This window comes from Manis javanica, chromosome 3 (genome assembly GCF_040802235.1).
Source record: "Manis javanica isolate MJ-LG chromosome 3, MJ_LKY, whole genome shotgun sequence".
Lineage (NCBI taxonomy): Eukaryota > Metazoa > Chordata > Mammalia > Pholidota > Manidae > Manis > Manis javanica.
This window is the reverse complement of record NC_133158.1, coordinates 66873727-66895810: the sequence shown is the minus strand read 5'-3', so window position 1 is coordinate 66895810 and position 22084 is coordinate 66873727. Positions and strand designations below refer to the sequence as shown.

The 22084-nt window shown below is 37.0% G+C and overlaps 1 protein-coding gene across 2 annotated transcripts in view; it reads left to right on the top strand.

Moving 5' to 3' along the window:
* The window catches only part of ATP6V1A (ATPase H+ transporting V1 subunit A), a 77270-nt gene that overhangs the window by 18112 nt on the left and 37074 nt on the right, over positions 1-22084 (top strand). Inside the window, exon 2 of one of the 2 annotated variants that reach the window (XM_037013072.2) lies at positions 20209-20270. The exons of the other annotated variant lie outside the window; for it this stretch is intronic. The gene's annotated coding sequence lies outside the window, so the exon portion shown is untranslated. The remainder of the gene's footprint in view (positions 1-20208; positions 20271-22084) is intronic. 2 annotated transcript variants of the gene reach the window in all.

The following is a 22084-nucleotide window of genomic DNA, read 5'->3' as shown; positions in this document are numbered from 1 at the left end:
TTTTATGCTTCTCAATTTTATTTGTTTCTTCTCTGATCTTTATCATGTCCCTCCTTCTGTTGACCTTAGGCCTCATTTGTTCTTCTTTTTCCAATTTCAATAATTGTGGCATTAGACCATTCATTTGGGATTGTTCTTCCTTCTTTAAATATGCCTGGATTGCAATATACTTTCCTCTTAAGACTGCTTTTGCTGTATCCCACAGTAGTTGGGGCTTTGTGTTGTTGTTGTCGTTTGTTTCCGTATTTTGCTGGATCTCCATTTTGATTTGGTCATTGATCCATTGATTGTTTAGGAGCGTGTTGTTAAGCCTCCATGTGTTTGTTAGCCTTTTTGCTTTCTTTGTACAGTTTATTTCTAGTTTTATGCCTTTGTGGTATGAAAAGTTGGTTGGTAGGATTTCAATCTTTAGGAATTTTCTGAGGCTCTTTTTGTGGCCTCATATGTGGTCTCTTCTGGAGAATGTTCCATGTGCACTTGAGAAGAATGTGTATCCTGTTGCTTTTGGATGTAGAGTTCTGTAGAGGTCTATTAGATCCATCTGTTCTAGTGTGTTGTTCAGTGCCTCTGTGTCCTTACTTATTTTCCGTCTGGTGGATCTGTCCTTTGGAGTGAGTAGTGTGTTGAAGTCTCCCAGAATGAATGCGTTGCATTCTATTTCCTCCTTTAGTTCTGTTAGTATTTGTTTCACATATGCTGGTGCTCCTGTATTGGGTGCATATATATTTAGAATGGTTATGTCCTCTTGTTGGACTGAGCCCTTTATCATTATGTAATGTCCTTCTTTGTCTTTTGTTACTTTCGTTATTTTGAAGTCTATTTTGTCTGATACTAGTATTGCAACACCTGCTTTTTTCTCTCTGTTGTTTGCATGAAATATCTTTTTCCATCCCTTGACTTTAAGTCTGTGTATGTCTTTGGGTTTGAGGTGAGTCTCTTGTAAGCAGCATATGGATGGATCTTGCTTTTTTACCCATTCTATTACTCTGTGTCTTTTGATTGGTGCATTCAGTCCATTTACATTTAGGGTGATTATTGAAAGGTATGTACTTATTGCCATTGCAGGCTTTAAGTTTGTGGTTTCCAAAGGTTCAGGGTTAGCTTCTTTACTATCTTACTGTCTAACTTAACTTGCTGTTGAGCTATTATAAACACGGTCTGATGATTCTTTATTTCTCTCCCTTTGTATTCCTCCTCCTCCCTTCTTCATATGTTGGGTGTTGTGTTCTGTGCTCTTTTTAGGAGTGCTCCCATCTAGAGCAGTCCCTGTAGGATGCCCTGTAGAGGTGGTTTGTGGTAGGCAAATTCCCTCAACTTTTGCTTGCCTAGAAATTGTTTAATCCCTCCTTCATATTTAAATGTTAATCGTGCTGGATACAATAATCTTGGTTTGAGGCCCTTCTGTTTCATTGCATTAAGTATGTCATGCCATTGTCTTCTGGCCTGTAGGGTTTCTGTTGAGAAGTCTGATGATAGCCTGATGGGCTTTCCTTTGTAGGTAACCTTTTTTTCCCTCTGGCTGCCTTTAATACTTTGTTCTTGTCTTTGGTCTTTGCCATTTTAATTATTATGTGTCTTGCTGTTGCCCTCCTTGGATCCCTTGTCATGGGAGTTCTGTGTACCTCTGTGGTGTGAGAGGCCATTTCCTCCCCTAGTTTGGGGAAGTTTTCAGCAATTATTTCTTCAAAGACACTTTCTATCCCTTTTTCTCTCTTCTTCTTCTTCTGGTACCCCTATAATGCGTTTATTGTTCCGTTTTGATTGGTCACTCAGCTCTCTTAGAATTCTTTCATTCCTGGAGATCCTTTTATCTCTCTCTGCATCAGCTTCTCTGCATTCCTGTTCTCTGTTTTCTAGTCCATTAATGGTCTCTTGCATCTTGTCCATTCTGTTTTGAAGTCCTTACAGAGCTTGTTTTATTTCTGTATTCTCCTTCCTTAGTTCTTGCATATTTCTCTACAAGTCCATCAGGATGGTTATGACTTTTGTTTTGAATTCTTTTTCAGGAAGACTGGTTAAATCTATCTCCCCAGGTTCCTTCTCAGGGGAAGATGTACCAGATGCTGAAACTGTCTGGGTTAGTCTTGTCTGGATCATATTTTTTTGCCTTTTCATGTTGATAGGTGCTATTGACTGTCAGCTGTGAGGGCCAAACTTTCCACTTGCTACTAGTCTTTCTTTACTGGGACAACTGCGACCCCTAGTGGCTTGTGTTGGGTAATTGCGTGTAGACTGGGTCTTTGTGTCTTGCACCACCGGTATGAAAGAAGCTTCCTTGCTGTGGGCGTGACCAGCCTTAGGCTGCTTCTCTGCTTTGGCAGGGCCCTGGAAGGGTAATGGATGGGGGGCTGTTTGGCTGTTTACCTCTGTGAGGGGTCTCGGAGCTGTTGCCCAGGTGGTTAGTGCGCCCATTTTTCCCTGTAATTTCCAGCTGCTGGACTGTGACCTGTGTTGTTTCTGTCCAGCTGTTGCGTCCCTGTCCCTTTAAGACTAAAAGTACTCAGTTTTCTTTGTCACAGGGGCATCAGCTTCGGAACCCGCTCAGAGGTCTTGCTGCCCTGTTTCCCTAGTTTCCAGCCCTCCACGCATACACTGTGTCTGCGCTCTGGTGCAGATGGCTAGGGCTGGGTGTTTAGCAGTCCTGGGCTCCCTCTCCCTCCCTCCTCCGACTCCTCTCCTCCCACTGTGAGCTGTGGTGAGGGGCGCTCAGGTCCCGCCAGGCCGGGGCTTGTATCTTACCCCTTTCACCAGGCACTGGGCTCTCGCATGTATGGATGTAGTCTGGCTGTTGTCCTGTGTCTTCTGGTCTCTCTTTTAGGATTAGTTGTATTTGTTGTATTTTCAAAAATGTATATGTTTTTGGGAGGAGATTCCCACTGTACTACTCTTGCTGCCATATTGGCTCTGCCCCCTTTCTATTGTTTATTCTTCTCAATCTTATTTATTTCTGCTCTAAGCTTTATTATGTCCCTCCTATTGACTTTGGGCCTCATTTGTTCTTCTTTTTCTAGTTTCATTAATTGTGAGTTTAAACTGTTCATATGGGATTGTTCTTCTTTCCTGAGGTAGGCCTGTATTGCAGTATACTTTCCTCTTAGCATGGCCTTTGCTGTGCCGCACAGATCTTGTGTTGTTAAATTATTGTTGTCCTTTGTATCCATATATTACTTCATCTCTCTTTTATTACCTCTACTGACAGCTACCTAACCTTAGGAACACTTCCACCTCTATCAGTTCCTCCAAAATACACTGTAGGGATGGTTTGTGGGACGTAAATTCTCTCAGCTTTTGCTTATCTGGAAATTTTTGAATCCCTCCTTCAAATTTAAATGATAATCTCACTGAGTAAAGTATTCTTGGTTTGAGGCCCTTCTGCTTCATTGCATTAAATATATCATACCACTCCGTTTTGGCCTATAAAGTTTCTGCTGGTAAGTCTAAATGATAGCCTGATGGATTTTCCTTTGTATGTGATCTTATTTCTGTCTCTGGCTGCTTTTAATAGTCTGTCCTTATTGTTGATCTTTGCCATTTTAATTATTTTATGTCTTGGTGTTGTCCTTCTAGTGTCCCTTGTTTTGGGAGATCTGTATACCTCCATGGCCTGAGAGACTATCTCCATCCCCAGATCAGGGAAGTTTTCAGCAAATACTTCCTCAGAGACACTTTCTATCCATTTTTCTTTCTCTTATTCTTCTGGTACCCCTATAATACAAATATTGTATTGTACTGGTCACAGCTTAATGTGACCGTTTGGACTGGTCACAGTTCTCTCAGTATTCTTTCATTCCTAGAGATCCTTTTTTCTCTCTGTGCCTCAGCTTCTTTGTATTCCTCTTCCCTAATTTGTTTATTGGCTCCTCCACCATATTTAATCTGTTTTTAATACTCTCTATCATACTCGTCAACGATTGGGTCTTCATCCTAAATTTGTTCCTGAGGTCTTGAATATTTTTCTGTACCTCCATGAGCATGTTTATGATTTTTATTTTGAAATCTCTTTCAGGAAGATTTATTAATTCAGTCTCACTTGATCCTTTCTCTGGTGTTGAGATTTTGCTTTGAACCAGGTTCCTTTGCCATTTCATACTTGTACGTGGCGCCCTCTAGTGCCCAGAAGCTCTACTGTCTGGAGCTGCTCAGTCCCTGAGGTGATGTTGGCGGTCACAGGGGAGTCGTGCTTATGCCTTGGGGTAGGAAAAATTAGTTTCCTGTTTCCCAGCTGCTATGCCTCTCTCCACTGCCAGAACCAGCGGGCCTAACACACAGGTGTGTGTTGTGTTTGTATCTGCCCTAGGCAGGGCTTCTCTCTGGCTGGCCTGACGCCAGAGCAGGGGCTGGTGTTTTGTGAGCCAGGTGCACATTACCCGGGAGTGAGATACAGCAGGCTGCATATCATGGTGGGGTGCCATGGAGCTGTGTATCCAACCAGGGGCATGGAGCCTCTGAAGATTGGTTAAGTTCCCAATCAGCTGGGCAGAGTGCACCCAGACTGTTTTGTCTACTTGTCCTTTCTCCTGAGCAGTAAGCTCTGTGCAGTCCTTGCCCCTTTAGCAGCCCACTCATTTTTGGGAAGTCTCTCAGACTTCCCACCCAAATCAGCAGATATGAATTCGTGTTTTCCACAAGCAGCTGGAATTTCAGTCTCTCCAGGCATTCCACCTGTCTTAGCTTTCCAACCTCAGTAGTCACCAGAACACCATGCAGTGTAGGTTCGTGCTCCCACAGCAGGTCTCCAGGGCTAGGTGTTCAGCCGTCCCAGGCCTCCACTCCCTCACTGCTCTGTTTCTCTTCCTTCCACTGGTGAGCTGGGGTGGAGGAAGGACTTGGGCCCCACCTGGTCACAGCTTTGGTATGTTACCCTGTTCCATGAGGTCTGCCCTTTTCTCCAGGTGTATACATTCTGGTGCAGCTTTCTTTACTATTGCTCTTTCAGGATTAGTTGTATTAATTATATTTTTGTATTATATGTGGTTTTAGGAGGAGGTCTCTGTCTCACCTCTCACACTGCCATCTTTAATCCAATCAAGCCCCAGATTTTTATTTTTGATTGAAACTTTAAAGCTGTCCTTAAAATCAGTTACTGGTGTAAACAAAATGATCTAATAATTACTTCTTACTTGAAACTCTTTATATTTGCTTATAGTTAGCTTTGTGTAATAAATTTCACAATTGCAGTTAGTCTGTATTTTTAAACTGAATGGTATTTCATAGGTATTTTTGGATTTAACCTTTTTTTGGTATCAATATTGTGAAAAGCTTACTACTATAAAATTTTCAGTTTTGAATCTTAATGTTGTTTATTGAAACTATTCTTTTGGTAATAAACCTTTTGAAAAAATATTCTTACATGTCATATTTTGTTTCATTCCTGAGAGATAAACTTACTTCATTGAAAATAAAAGAGGTAATGCATGGTATGAAATAGCAGAGATCCAGATATGCTTACGCAATGAAAAAGAACCAGATTTTAAGTTTTGTTTTAGTTATTTCTTAGTTTAATATTTTGAAGTGTTTATTTAAAAGTATCCTAGAGAAGACTAATTAAACTGGAAAATACTTACAAAATTGAAGAAATGGTGTTATAAAAGTTCTGTATATGTATTAATGATTGTATATTACTGAAAAAGTTGGAAGGAAATACATCAAAATAATTAATGATCTCTAGAAGATTAAAGAGTTAAATTTATTAATATATCTCCCGTATATTTGAGTTCTGACAATCAGTAGTCATTGCTTTGGCAACAAGAATTTCTTTTTAATTTGACATGGAGAATTAAGACATTTAAATAGTGATTTCATCTTAATTACTTGGATATCTTAAGTGAAAGTGTTTTGACTTACCCAGAGAACTAAATAATAAATTATAAGGGGAGATATGTTTTTAGGCTTATATAATTGCAGCAGATTCTTAAAAGCAGAAGTAAATCCCAGCATAAACAAATTTAATATATGACAAAGTGATGTTTCAGTCCAATGGAAAAAAACTTCCTTAAACCAAGATAGGAAATCTAAAAGTCATAAAAAGGAACAGATATGAGACTACATAGAAATGAAGAATTTTCCAGTAGCAAAAAAAAAGGACAAAAGGCAGATTTTTTTAAATGTTTGAAATTTCATAGCAGTTGATATTTTTAAGAACTATTACATATTAAGAAAAAGTCTACATGAACATAGGTAAAACATGACTAGAACATAACAGAAAATAAATCCAAACATTGAACAACCTTATGAAAAGATCTATAATCTCATTACTAACAATGAAATAGTCTTTTCTGATCAGTAAAAATTAAGTGGTAAACCTAGTGCTAACAGGCAGCTCAATAAAGGATTTTCTCATAAGATGTTAGTGGAGATGTGAATTACTACAGGGTTTTTACTGAACAACCAGGCAATAACTGTTAATATAGAAAGTACAGTCTTCCATCCAGCAGTTCCACTCCACAGAATCTTTTCCTGAGGAATAATAGCCCTAGTAAGTGAGCAAGTATTTACATGAATGTTCATTGCAGCAATGTTTATAGTAGTAAAATCTTAGGAACAAAGGAAATGCCTGTCAGTTAGGGGTATTGTTATATAAATCATGGTTTAGGCATGTTACAGAATGTTTTTGAAATCATTAAAAATAGGAGTTAATTCTATACTGGTGAGTTGAAAGGATTCCCAAAAGCATTCTGAAAGGATTTCCACCATATCTTTTAAGTGAGAAAGGCAGTTTAGAGAAACATTATGTAATGACATCCCATTTTTTTAAATAGTTGAAAAGCACCTCGGGTTTTAAATATGGTTGTATTGTTGTCAACACTGAAAAGAGGAAATAAGTAAGTGAAGGCAGAGTATCCACAATAACATTTTTGCGTTTAAAGGTCTGTAGTTTTCCTGTCAGTATGAGATGAATGGCAGGAAAGGATAGTAACCACAATGGTTAGTGGTTATTGCAGTGGCTGGATGAGCATTTCATGAGATTTTTAATTTCTTCCTTACACTTTTCTGTATTACTTGTTTTTATTTTTACAATGAGCATGAAGTGTTTCTGTAATTAAAAAGTAAAACTACATTTTTAAAAAGAAATAAAAATTTCAATAGGGCAAAGAGGGAATTAACAAAAAGAAACTACCATTTGAATTGGCCAGAAATGGCAATTATCTGAAATGATTTTTGTCTTAATTATTTAGGTATCTGAGGGGAAAGTGTATAAATTATCCTTGTAACTCCATAATTTTTCCTTAATTTTGTGTATGTGATAAACCCTTAGACACTCAGTAAGAAATTGCCAATAAAAATGGACAGAAAAATGACAGGCTATTACCAGATACAGTTACAAATTTACATTTTTATATATGACAGAGTCAGTATAAGGAAAAGTCCACATTTGGGTTTTGGTGAATAAAAAAGCTAGATACAAAATTAACACTAATTGCGTATAACCAATAGTAATGTATTATCTTGGTATGGTAATGAGGGTAGCTGTGCTTACTGTGGTGAGCATTTAGTAATGTATATAATTATTGAGTCCCTATGTTATACATCTGAAATAAATATAATACTGTGTATCAACTATATTCCAATTTTAAAAAAAGAAAGATGAACTCTCCTTAAGAAAGGCTCAAATAAGAATATCTTTAAAGAAGCAAAACTGAAAGTATCTATAGTTATTTAATAGTTGATTTCAGTCCTAGAAGTCTGAAGTCAAAACATCCATCATTCAAAGCCATAACAGAAAATGGCAGATGCTTTGGAGCTGGACATGTTGCATCTGTGTTTGTTTCTCATGTTTTTCCCTTTTCATTACCAATTTTATTAACTTAATAGTATATATGTTCTTTATTGTAAACTATACAAATGTTTTTTTAAGATTTGGGATATATGTATCTAAATAGTTATTCTAGAGGAATATTGAGAGGCGTAGCAAGGATTTTTAAGGCATAAATTACTGGAGCCAGGCTGGGTCACATCTTGGCTCTGCTAACTTCCTAGCAGTGTGACTTTGGGGAATTTATTTTGATCTTTCTGTGATATTTTTTTCTCAGCTTTAAAATAAGGAAAATAAGAGTATTTACTTCGTTAAGTATTGTGAGGATTAAATGAATAAGAAAAGTGATTAGAATAATAATGGCACATAAGAGCTATATAAATACTTGCTGTTTTTAGTTACTATGTTCTTTGCTGGGTTAGTGAGGAATATATAGTAGTTTTATTATTTGGCTTAGATTTTGCACTCATTACATCAACATTTTTAATTAAGCTGAATGGATGATATATGTGTACAAACATAGTAAAAGTTTATATTCATATATGTATGTGTTTTTTTCCCTTTCTCTTCATCCTTATTCTGTTTTTTCATGTATTTTACTCAATAAATGCTACATATTATAATGTGTCAACAATACTTCAGTAAAAGTTTTTTTAGTAAGAATAAACACTACATATGATGATGATGGTATTTAGTGTTTATTCTTACTAAAAAAAATTGTATTGAGGTATTGTTGACACATTATAATGTGTAGCATTTATTGAGTTTACTCCTGATTCAGGTACTTTTCTGGAAGGCAGCTATGCTTACCACTATACCACCAATGCTGCACACAGGCACTTTTCTGAACATTTACATTGTATTAACTCATGGAAGCCTCATGACAACCTTGGGATTGTTCAGTAATGTGTGTGTGTGTGTTTTAGATATGATCTGATCCTCACGCAAAGGTACTGTTGGGTAAAGAGGGTGGTCTTAATACCTGTAAATACGCAGAGATAAACAGGCTATCAAATCTTGACTGTGAACTATTTCTACCTCAAATTAGAACAGTATAAACAAGAGGCAATAACTCTCCCTCTACCTCAACCCTCCAAGTGAGTCATTGAACCATAGCAGTTTTGATACCCCCAAGTATTAAAGCTTAGCCTGTATCTTGGAAGAACCTTTCTATGCCTCATGGCTTAAAAGTTCATTCAAAATAGGGTTAAGATTTTCCTAAATCTTCACCCAAATTGTTGCTCTTAAGCCCTGTTATGGAAACACAGATGAATAAATACTTTAAAGGCATATCTGACATTTGTACTCCTGAGCTATTAAGGATTGTGGAAATGTTCAGGCTTTGCTGAATTTGCTGAATTTGACAGGACTAGAGGTGTGTGCACAGCCTTATCAGAAATCACATAAATTCATTCTAAACAAAGGGACAAAAACTTGTGTTCAATGTTCCCTCTACTTTGCTTCTAGGTTTAAGTTTCTCCTATCAATGTCATAAGCCATGTAGTCTTTTAAGCTATTAGTTGACAAAAACAAAAGTAAATATGATGTATACTTTGTAAGCATTATGTTCTTGTAAGAGTCATATTGCCAATACTTGGTGCTTTTAAAAAATTTTTATTGAGGTATAATCGACATACCTATACATAAAGTGTATGGCTTGATATTTTGGTGTATGTATACCCCATGAAACCATCACTGTAATCAGTATAGTGAATATATCATCATACCCAAAAGTTTCCTCATGCCTCTGTATAATCCCCTGCCTTCCTGATGCCTATTCCCAAGCAATTACTGATCTATTTTCTATAAGTTGGTTTCCATTTTCTAGAATTTTATATAAATGGAACCATCTTCTTTTTTCTGTCTGCTTCTTACTTAGTGTAATTGTATTGAGATTCTTCGAGGTTGTTACATGTTTCAATGATTCTTTTCATTGCTGACCGAGTATTAGTCCTTGTATAGATATACTACAATTTGTTTATCCTTTCTCCTGTTGATGGATATTTGGGTTGTTTCCACTTTTTGGCTATTATGAATAAAGCTGATATGAATATCCTTTGTTTTAGACATAAGCTTTCATTTCTCATGGGTAAATGCTATGGAGTGGAATGGTGAGGTCATGTGGTAGGTGTATGCTTAACTTTTTAAGAAACTGCCAAATTGTTTTCCAAAGTAGTTTTACTGTTTTTACATTCCCACCAGCAATATATGAGAGTTGTATTTCTCCATCCTTACCAGCATTTCCTATGGTCAGTCTTAGGCATTCTACCATGTGTGGAATGGCATTTCATTGTGCTTTTAATATGTATTTTCCTGGTGATATTGAGTATCTTTTCATGTAGTTATTTTCCATCCATATATCTTCTTTGGTGAAATACATGTTTAAATCTTTCTCAGATCACTGCAGTTGTGTTGTTTTCTTACGAGAGTTGGAATTTTCTTTTAAATAATATTCTAGATATGTCCATTATTGGATAAATGCTTTGTAAATACTCAGACTGTAAATTGTCTTTCTATTCTAACAGTGGTTTTTGAAGAAAAAGATTTTTTAATTTTCATAAAGTACAGTTTATCAGTTATTCTTTATGGATTGTGCTTTTGGTATTGTATCTAATAAATCTATCTAGTCCAGTGCCAAAAAGGAAGTTTTATAGTTTCAGGTTTTACATTTAGGTCTGCATCTTTTTCTTTTTTTTGGCAAGTAGAAGCAGCAAGTTCATTAGGTTGAAAGCACACTTGGAGGGGTCCAAGCAGGCAACTTGAGAAGATTCAAATACATCTATTTTTATTTTAATTCTGTATATAGTGCAAGGTATGAGTGAAGTACCTTTTTTATTTGCATATTGATTTGTTCTACCAGCACTTATTTAAAAACTATATACTTTCTCCACTGAATTGCCTTTGCACTTTTGCCAAAAGTCAGTTGTTTAGTCATGTGTGTGGTTATATAGCCTTTTAGAGCCAATAAATGTTTGTAAAATTTTAAATAATACCAGGCAGAATAATAGATAGGAGATTTTATATATTTTTTATAGAATTATTTGGTGTTCTAGCATTCATAACTTAAAATAACCACTAAAATTATAACATTTTTAGCTTTTAACAAAAGTTTTTATTATTTTGTATCAGATCATTTTTTGATGGTAGTATTTAGCTTCTTCAGCTTTGGCCTCTGCTAAATACTGATTTTTCAAATCTTATGCATGATATGTTTTCTTGGCAAAGCTATCAAGAAAGTTTCTCACGCATTAGGCTAAAATGTGTATTGAGTGCATTCAAAGGAGTTGTATCAGTTTTCACTCAGTGAGTGAGAGTGCCTATTTCTCACATTCTGTGCTGAGTAATATTTAGTAATTGCCTACTATGTGTCAGGGCACTTTACCATGGAATTGAGGTATTCAAAGAACAAAATAGACATGGTCCCTGTTTTCCTGGCATTTACAGTCTGGCAGTAGAGACAGACATTGAATGACTCTGTTTACAGATTTTTAATTTAAATGGCAAGTGCTATAAAGGAGTAATATTGAAGGCTATGAGCACATGCCAGAGGGAACTGGAAGTTAATTCCTTAGCAAGCCATACTATTGAAAACTTATGTCTGTGATTAAGAATTTTTCTCTCCATAGCCAACTTAGTTAAACAGACCTTGGTTGTTATTAATTGTGGAATGCTAGGCAAACCATTAGAAATGCAGATTTCTTGCCCTCTGAATTGAAAGTGTCTGGACTTTTGACTCAAGTCCTATCTTTAAATCCGTTTTGTGAAAGGTGATTTACCTATGTTAGGCAGCATTCTTTTCTTCTTTTTTCCTCACTTTATGCTTTAGGTCATATTTTCATTGCAGCGATTTTGTGAATTCTGAGTTGGAGGCAAGTTTTTTATGGTAATACTTCCTTTTAAATACTGGGTTAATATGCTTTTGTACTGTTTGTGAACCTTCTTTCCCTTCTATTTCATTAATGAAATGAATGACAGGGCAGGACCATTTGCACATATAAACATCATTTTTAATACAAATGTAATAGCATTATTACTGTAGCACTGTTGATACTGATTCTTGTATGTACATCAGTCTCAAGTATATGCATTGCTTATATTTGGCCAGTTTAGCTGCTCATGCATGATATGTTGTTTTCTTGGCAAAGCTATCAAGAAAGTTTCTCATTAATTAACATTCAAATGAGTGATAATAGTAATTGTAGGCAGTTTTTAAGAGACATTTCTAAATATTTTGAGCAATAGGTTTTTTTAAAGTAGTTGTCAAATTTCTAAATTGACTACTACTGAAGAAATAATTTTCATGCATGTATGACTGTTGGCACTTTTTAAAATTGGTAAAGTTATTTCCCAGGCAGTTAGTTTATCTGAAAAAACTGTCCAAAGAGCCTGACAGCCATTTCAGGGGCCATGAAGTTTAAGGATCCCTTCAGAAGAGACTTTGCTAAGGACAGTCCTTGGTACTGTGAAGTTGGAGTTGTGGACTGTTTAACCCAGAAATTTCATCATTTTTATTATTACCATGAGACTATAGGATTTCAAATAAACTAGTATTTCATTTTGTTACCATTATTGGATTTTAAAGATATCTCTGGTTCTTCACTATTGTAGTGTTAAACATGTATGTAAGTAAATCCTTTCCACATGTCAAATATACTACAAGTACAATTTATGGTTCAAAGAGTTTCAACATTTTTAAGGGCCTTGTTGCATACTGCCAAGTTGCTTCTCATATTTCTTAGAAAATAATAAATGCACATAGTAGAACAGGCTACTACTTTCTTTTTAGTTTGTGAATGATCTGTTATATTACCTTTTTTTCAGTCTCCTCCCTTTTGCTTGCATATTATCCCTTGTCATTCTAACATCAAGTTAATAATAGAAATGAGGTACCCCTGGTTTAAAGAAAAAAAGTAATGAAGGTTAAAACTACTGGATAAAATAAGGTCTTTTGAGTTATTTGTTTAAAAATGCCTAAGTGTTAAAATGAGGTGAAATTTGGGGGGCTTTGCCACTCTTTTTATAGATATGCCTATGTATTTGTATTTTTTCATCACTGTCATCTTGAGTGGGGTGCTTATGTCTCAAAACCTATCTCCCAGTCAAACAACACCTACCTCATAGGACTGTTGTTAAGGGTTAAATGAGATATGTCTGTTTTTTAACATAATGCCTCAAGTATAGTTTATGCTTAGCAAATAATAGTTGACATTATCTGCTTTTAATTTCAGAAGATTTTATTGAGTTAGTGCTGTACAAGGTACTATGCTAGGTGGAGGGGAGGGTGTAAGAAAATTATAAATATGCTTCTTGAAGGCAGGTATACTTGAGTCTGTATAACAATTTTTCCATTGATCATAGACTTCTAGCCTATAAATTCATACCATAGAATTTATATACTACGGTATTTTGTTACTCTGGTTTAAACTTTGGATTATCATACTTAGTATGGAATACTTTTATTTTATAAAAATTTGAACTGAAAGGAATCTGTGATTGTTTCTTTCCAGGAGTGCTATAAAAATCATTTATGGACAAGCCTATCAACTAACCTTAACATGTAGCTGATAACAATTTGATTCTATTCCCAGCTCAAGTGTCCACCCTAGCTTTTATCTTTACTATTTCTTTTGCAGAAATGCCTTCATTCTGATAATTAGAGGGGTGAGTGTGTGCATGTCCTCAAAAGAATTTATACCAATAGGGATACATTTTTCCAGATTCTGTTAGTCCAGTTGCCACCTGTGGTTTTTCCATACTTTACTGTGATTCCCACTTTTGTCTGCACTTTTCCTTGTAGTCCATCTCAGTAATTTTTGCAAACTATTTAAGTACTGACTTTGTCTTTATTCTTAACCTTTTGGTTAATCCATTCTTTTTTTTTTTTAAGTAGCACCATACTACATGTATAATACATAAAAACATCTATTCTTAAGGCTCTTCTTCCTTGTTATGTTGGTTAATTCATTGGACCAGTAAAAGGCAGCAAGGACCCCAATGCCTTCTGTCTTTTAATTTTGCATTCTTCACAAGGTGGCCTCTCTGCATATATCAGCTCTATTTAAGGTCCCAAGATGGCTGCTCATCCCATGCAAATGACCAAATCCCAAGGGAAAAAGTTTCTCATGGAATGTATCTTCTAAAAGAGCAAATAAATAATTCCCAGAAGTTCCCCAACAGATTTTGTCTTACCTCTTCCTAGTCAGAACATCACTACATGTTCATTACAAAGCAGTCATTGGTAAGGGAACTGGAATTATCTTGATGGCCCTAGGAAAAGTTGAGTCAATTTAGGGTTTTGTTGGCAAAATAAAAATGGGGAAGTAGTTATGCATAGTAATCTGTCACATAAGACTTTCTAATGTGAGTGCTAGATAGGTAGATTAAATAAAATGAATAAAGGAAATTGCTTCACAAAATGATCTAATACTAATAAGTATTGTCTCAGAGCCTTGTGATTTAGCATTTATATAACACCTCACCCTTGCCCCCAACAGCTGTATCATGTAAGACTGGGAGTAAAAAGAATTATTTCTGAAATAATTAAATTATGTGGTAATCAGTAGCGATTTGGAGTGAAACAAATGTAGGAAACACAAGTGGACCTCTGGTGTTGTGATTTGCCACTGCAGTGTTCTGCAGTGTGTGTGGGGAGAGGCTGATGATTCATTAGATCAGATTGTTGCCTGTACTGACTTTCTGAATTTTTCCCCTTCTACAGCAGGCTTATCTTTTTTTTTTTTAATCTTTCATAAATATGGAAGGGGAACCCTACAGTTTGTGACTGTAGGAATCTTAGTCATAAATTGCATTTGCTTTTCATCCTCAAAGTAAGTCAAACAGCTAAAGGCAAATTTTTTATATAATCATTTCTATGAGTGCAACTATGTCTCAGTTGTTTCATGAAAGCAACTGTTTTTAAAGTAGGTATCACGTTTTATTAGATAAATGACTGAGAGCAACAAGAATAGCTGTATATTGTATTAGGAATGAGTTACTAAGTAGCATCTAGAACTTTACATAGCATTAACTCATATCATGATAGTTTGAACCTTACAGAAATTTGAGATAAAATTAACTTTCAATATCATCTAACTCATAATTTGCTTATTGCAAATTAAAATGTTTTGGGAGGCTGTTGGCTTAACATCTTTAAAAACACGCTTTTTCACATAGAGGCATTAAGCATTTCATATTGAAGCAGAAGATTTTAGTGGAGTATATTTATTTTCACTATTTGTATAGATAACAGTGAAGGGTGACTAATGGATACAAATTAGTATGTTATTGTAGGTCCGGGGAAAGGAAATCCAAGGGCAAAATACCCCTAAAAACCAAAATCAGTCAAAGGGAGAAATAAAGTTTAAAACCCATTTATTGCTCACAAACTGCAGTCCCAGCCATCTTTCTTCTCTGCTCTAGCAGCAACCATACCAGCCCTCCCCCTCACCTCTCAGGTATGGACAAGCCCTCTGTTGCCCAGGTAATCATCCATTGATAAGGAGATGAAGTTCTCCAACCCTGAGGAAAGATGCAAATGCACTAAAGCCATACTTCTTTCCACCTCTGAATGCCTATTGATATGCAGATATACTAAAGCCAGGCGAGATATTCTGGAAATGTTTTAATTTTACCCACAATGTTGTATTTACCAAACGTTATTTGCTTAGCCCTGTTCAGTGGTTGTCACTATATCTATTTAATGAATTTTTATTGTATTTGTAGGGTATATTTATTTTCACTATTTTCATAGATAACAGGAACCTTTATATAAGTGCTGTGGGAATTGCAGATTTTAATGTTTAGAGATCCTATTTCCTTGGACAAATACTTGGAAGTTTCTCAAAATGATTAACTGTTAAGAGGTTGAAGCCTGAAACTTCTGGGCTTAGGAAGACATTTCTAACTCTATCAAAAAATAGTACTTTAGAAGTTAAATTCTTACGAATTTGGACTTTTTTCATGCTCACTCATGATGGGCTCTATGTAAGGCTTATGTTAAAGTGTTGTGCCCAAAGTCGCGAATCCCAGAAGACCACCAAGGAGCCAACACCGATGCAAAAGCAAAGAGCCTTTATTCGAGCTAGCTGGAGCTCAATCTCCTACGACGCAGCAGCAGGGAGATGCCAGAGAAAGAGAGCGAGTTTCAAAAGTACAAAGGTTTTATTGGGGATCTAGGGGCGGTTGGTGGGGTGAGAGGTGTGGCCTTGGCCAATTGGCTGGGTCTAGGGGTAGTTGGTGGGGTGAGAGGTGGCTCTGGTCGATGGCAGGGTCTAAGGGTGGTTGGTGGGCTTCTTGCTGACTGGTGAGGAGAGAGCTCAAGCTCCGATTGGCTGAGGTAGGATCCGGGTCCCGATTGGCTGGAGTAGGATCCTTGAAATAGCAGCACTTATTCTAAGGTTGGGGGGGGTCTAAAAATAAAATTAACTCCTGGGGGAAAAAACCAAGTCCCCTTCAAAAGTACAAGGAGCAAGTTCCTTTTAGAAACCAAGGCTTTGGTATGAGGACCTGACCTCTGTCTGTTGCTTGATTAAGCCTGAACATTGCCGTAAATGCCCTGCTTTCTAAACCCACTTTTGAATTCCTTTTCCCTATTCTGAATCAGAATAACTAATTACATACAATATAACTAAGAGGAAAGAAGTCAAAAATTATACTGGTTCAAGTGGAAGTCCAAGTTTCAGTTATCCAAGGAGTAATTATACAAGTTGTTCATTATTTGAGTATTTTGAGTTCTTTGGAATCAGGTGCCAAGAAAGAGTCTGGTGTATAAGATGTCTTTTAGGGATCAACACATGTGAAAGGAAGGGGGTGGAAGCAGAGCTAGGTAGAGGAAGAAGTTAAAATGCAGTGCAAGCCAGACAAAGCCTCAGTCGACCTGACAGGAGGTCTGCAGCCAGTATTGCTTGATAGTGTATCCCAGGTCAGGCTGACATGACAGGGTCTTTATACTTCCTCCTTGGTCACCAGGTACATGTGGCCCTGTAGAGGATGTGAATGTGAGCAAGGCAGCTCTGCATCTCAGGCCTATCCTGAAAGGCTGACAGCGGTTAGGTATTCACTGATCACACGCCCCTGTCCTTCCTTGAAGGGGATCTTGATGCTGCATTTCTGTGTCTAGTGTGGTAAAACTCCTGTGTTGGGGCAGACTATTGTCCTCTGTACCATTTGGATTGTTAAGATTCAAACAACAGAAATCAGCCTAGTTTCTAATTTAGGAGGAAGACGGACTGGTGCTTAAAGAGCATAGGCTTTGGAGTAGACTACCTAGATTGGAATCTCACCTTAACTGCTTGCCCGTTTTGTAATCTTGGGCAAAGTTACTTAAATCTTGGTTCTTTAGCTTCCCCATTTGTAAAATAGAGGTGATGTTAGGGAGTATGCAGTTGTTCAGTAACTATTCACTGAGTGCTGATTTTCTTTACCCAGGTACTGTTTCCTTTGCCCTCATGAAACTGGCATTCTAAGGAGTAATAGAGATAATAAACAAGTAAACTAAAAAGAAAAATTATATTCTTGTAAGTAGTTACAAATGCTGTGAAGAAAACCAGGGTAGGAGAATTGAGGAAGACAATGGGAAGAAGGAAACTAGTTCATGGAAATGAGGAAAACACATTCCAAGCAAGGGACACTGGAATTGTAAAGGTCTGAGCTGTTAGAGCCAAAATAAAATTTAACTATGTTAAAACATCAAAAGTAGACAGAAGTGCCTGAAATTCCTGCATTTTATACTTTAAAAATTGGTGTTTTCATAATTTTCTTATTTTATCCTGGGAGAAGGTTGAAAGAGCTGGTTTGGGGATGTTTTTGCAAGTATTTCTCTGCATGTAACACAATGGAGTAGAAAAAGACAAATTATTCATAATCATCGTATTTTTCTGCTATTAACATTGACATTTTAAAAAGTAGAATCACCTTGGTTTGCTATATAAGAATATTTTAATCAGATGAATGCAGATTTGTGGCTCTTGGGAAAGCATCTCTAAGGAAATTCATATGATTATCACTTAGGCTCTTGATTCTCTTATTAGTTTGATGCTGCTGTCCCTAATGCCTATTGTCTTTGGCATAAGTTAAGCAATATATGGCTAAAAATAAAAAAGTTAAAAACTATAGAATCATTAGTTTCCATGGTGGCTAGGATTACCCAGCTAAGTGATAAATCCGTCATAGGGCAGCTGATTCATGAATAAACCCATTTGATTTCCACTAATTATTTCTCATACATTTGTTTTAAAAGTACTTTAATTTTTTTCAAGTCAGAACAGATACTGTTATTGCCTCCTGAATGGAGCATCTTTGTGAACCCTAAAAGATTTGAAACATCATAAGGAAGCTCTACTCTATACTCTGAGGCCTCCTGTTCATCTTTGAATCTCAGCTTAGCCTCCTGTAAGTCACTCCTGTCCTGCCCAAGTCTAGGTTAGATGCCCTTGCCTTATGCTCTTCCAGACCAGCCTGCTCTGCTCTTGTGAGAACACGTCACTTTATTGTGACTACCCATTTTTCTTTTTATTCCACCAGGCCAGAAGCTCCTGGGGGGAGAGCTAGTGTCTTACTCCATTGTATGTTCAACCTGTAATACAGCACCTAGAGGATCATTGACACTAGAATAAAATCTGTTTAGTTTTAGAAAATAAAGGTATGGTAGAATATACATAAGAGCAAAGAAGAAAACTAGCCAAGTGACTAGATTTAATTCAAGTTACAAAAAGATAAGAATACAAAGGGTGTTTCTTATACATTAGGTGTTTCTTAAAGCAAAACTGAAGGAAAGAAACAGCAGCAGACTCTTAGACTCCAAGAAGAGACTAGCAGCTACCAAAGGGAAGGAGTTGGGGAGGGTCACTGGGGAGGGAGGCAGAGGGGATTAAGGGCATTATGATTAACACACATAATGTAGGGGGGGCGGTCACAGGGAAGGTGGTATAGCACAGAGAAGACAAATAGTGACTCTATAGGATCTTATTACGCTGATGGACAGTGACTTCAATGGGGTGTAGGGGGACTTGATGATGTGGATGAATGTAGTAACCACAATGTTGCTCATGTGAAACCTTCATAAGATTGTATATCAATGATAACTTAATAAAAAAAGAGAAAAATACATTAGGTGTTTTTTAGAAAATAGGCAATATTAGCTTGCGTTAACAGAATAAAATCAGTAGTCATCCATATTACCTTTCTCCTGGGCTTAACTGTTAGGTAACTTGTAATAACTCCATTAGATTTTACAGATGAATCTAAGGCTCAAAAGCTTGAAAGAATTTCATTTGCCTAAGGACACAGCTCTTAAATTCAAATTCAATCTGTCTAACTCAGCCTTGGTCTGTCTCAATGAAAAGAAGCAGCCAGAACAGATGTACTCTTTAGTACTTACTCATATAGCATTTAGAATACTGTTACTTATTTTGTTTGCTGTTTTAAAAGAACTCGACGTTATGAGATACTTCCAGAAAAGGGTAGCTTCAGGAAAAAGAATCTGAAGAAGATTATCCTTTGAGGAACAGTTGAAGGCAATGAAGATAATTTCTTTAGAGAGGGAACATATTTATTCTGTGTGGCTACAGTATTTAGAAGAAACAAGGCCACCAGAGGGTAGAAGTTATGGGGAAGTAGATTTAGGTTGGATAAAAAGACTATTCCCTAAAAAGAGATTTCGCAAAATAGAATGGTTTTTTTTTTTTTTATTGAAGCCCTGTTTTAAAGCAGTATTTACTGGTGAAATTTTTGTAAACATTTTACATTTCACAAGGAACATTAACAAATTTGTAGGTCAATCACAAATGTGGGGTAGGTGAAAGGAAAGGAGCGACACATAGCAGCAATTCACCGGAGAGTTCCGCTTTATTAGGGAAAGGTGCTGGGTTATATAGGAGGGGGCATGAATTGATTGAGGTGTCACTTCTACGGGGCTGGTGGCTGTTGGCTAGGTGCTGGGATTGGGAGGGGGGCGAGAGGTGATTGATTGGGCTTCAGGTGGCGCCGGCGGGAACTGAGGACCCCCCGAAGAGAAGCCGGAAGTTCGCCATCTTACTGGTGGGGACCCTTCAGTAGGTGGTAACATTATTCCTAATTTCCAAATGTAGATATTCAAAGATTTTGATTTGTCCAAGATCTCCTGCAGCATGTCACTGGTAGAATCAGAATGTGTCTAGCTGACTCAAGATTTCATGCTATTTCTACTTTAATAGGCAGATGACTGTGTATCATGTGTGCTGTGTAGGAAATAGCCATATTTGGGGAAGAAGTTAGACTATAATTGCCAAGTTCTCTTCTGACTGAAAATCTTTGATTTTTCTGAAGATTAAAATTTGATCTCTTTTGCTTGTACACAGCTTCTTTGAAGACTTTGCCCAACTCACTTCCCAAATAAATATGTGTCTTTAAACTTTGGGTGTTTTTCCCTATCATTCAAGCAGTTGCTAGAAAACCTGTTCTATTATTTTATATTTCAGGCTTTTGCGGTCCCCTCCTGTTGTCGGCCAATCCAATCCTGGGTCGTCTCCCTGCACACTAGGTGAGACCTCAACCTGGGAGAGAGTTCTTGACTGATCAAGAAAGATTCACAAGCAGGTCGAGCTGGTACAAGCAAAGAGTAGTTTTATAATGCAAAGTTCACACTCAAGGAGGGAGTGCAGGCGGCTCCAGAGGCAGGCAACACCATGAGGTTTCAGTTGGCTGGTCTTACAGCTGGCATGTATGCAGTGAGTGGAATATTCATTGGGATAGGTGGGGGATTTCTGGAGGAAAAGGTTGACACTCTCTTTTTGTCCTTAGATGGTCTGCCCCTGAACTGTCCTGGAGCCAAGGGGTGTGATTTTTCGTATGCTAATGAGTGTATGTGTACTTTGAGGTCAGTCAGGGTTAGCTTCACCATGTTGGAACCAGTCAGTTTTGACAGGTCTGTTACCTATATCCTCACTCCCCACATCCCACAAGAACAGTTTACATGGAATATTTAGAATTTAAACAAGCATCTAACAATGTAAACACCAGCCAAAATTCCCAAGCCCCTCCCTGTTCATGTCTGGCTATTCACCTACTATAACATGTACCAGCTTACTCAATAGCCCCATCTATTCCATCTCTAGGAAGCTGGAAAATCTTCGTAAACCAATTTCCCCATTTCTTTACTTCCTCCTTTAGCTGGCCTTCCAACAATTTAATTTTCCTGTTGGTCACCAAAATCCTTGTCTCCTTTATTGTGACATTAGTGATTGTAGTATCTGGTTTATATTTTTCTTTCCAATTATTTATACCCTACCTTCATCTTTATCAACAAATTACCATCCTGATGATAGTCTACACCTTTTCAAGGATACCATCTTCAAGTTCTTAGTACTTTTCTTGCTCCTTTGATCATATTCTTCTCACTTGTAAGGTCTCTCCTATCTCCATATGGTTTATAATCCTTACTCGTTTCCACTGATGTCTATTTTTTTAATCACTTAGTTCTTTCCTATTAGCCTGTCCACCAATCCCTTTTTGACTACACTGTTTCAAACCAAAACTCCACTGTTAGTGGCTTCATTGTTACACCCCCGCCACCCCCACAAATCCTTTGATCTCTTGGTTACTGGGTTACAAATTGTGTTCCATGATGTATAGTAATCACTACTTCTGCAGTGATCCTTAAGTGGTTTTATAAACACTACTTTATTTTATAAAGACTACTTGACCCTGCCTGAATTAATCCCCAAGGCTCTGGGTTTGGTGTTCCTCTCTGATTCTTCACATGTGAACTCAACTCAGTCAGCCTCAAAACTTACTTCCAAGCTCCCTGTTCCCCCTAGTTCATCCCATTGGTTTACACTTCTCCCATATCTGAATCAATTTCCCCTCTGCTCCCTGTGTGTTGTTATTATGAACAGTTAAGTCGTTTTGCTTTATTGTACAGTTGTTTAAAGCCAGTGAAAGCTTCTTTTATTCACAGTCCTTATTCCCAAGTTTAACGCAGTGCCTTTTCCTTGGTAGGAGCTCATTAAACATTTAATAGATTGAACTTGCATTGACATTCAAGCCGTAACTATTTCCATTGCTTTTCAACTTTTCATCATGCCTGCATTCTCTCCTCTACTTTAATCTGTGAGATTAACGAAACATCATTCTTTTCATAACAGTTCTCCTCAGTTATTTCCTGTACTTTTGGGTTAAAGTTCACTCGGTATGTATTTTAAGACCCACAGATTAGTCTCTCTACCTTTGCATGCTTATTTCTCAATGTTGATATAATGTATGCTTTTTATTCCAGGCAGGCTGGTCTGTTAACTGTTCTTGAAATTTTTGTTTTCATTCTTTTGTTCTTGTTATTTCCTACCTGGAATGCCTTTG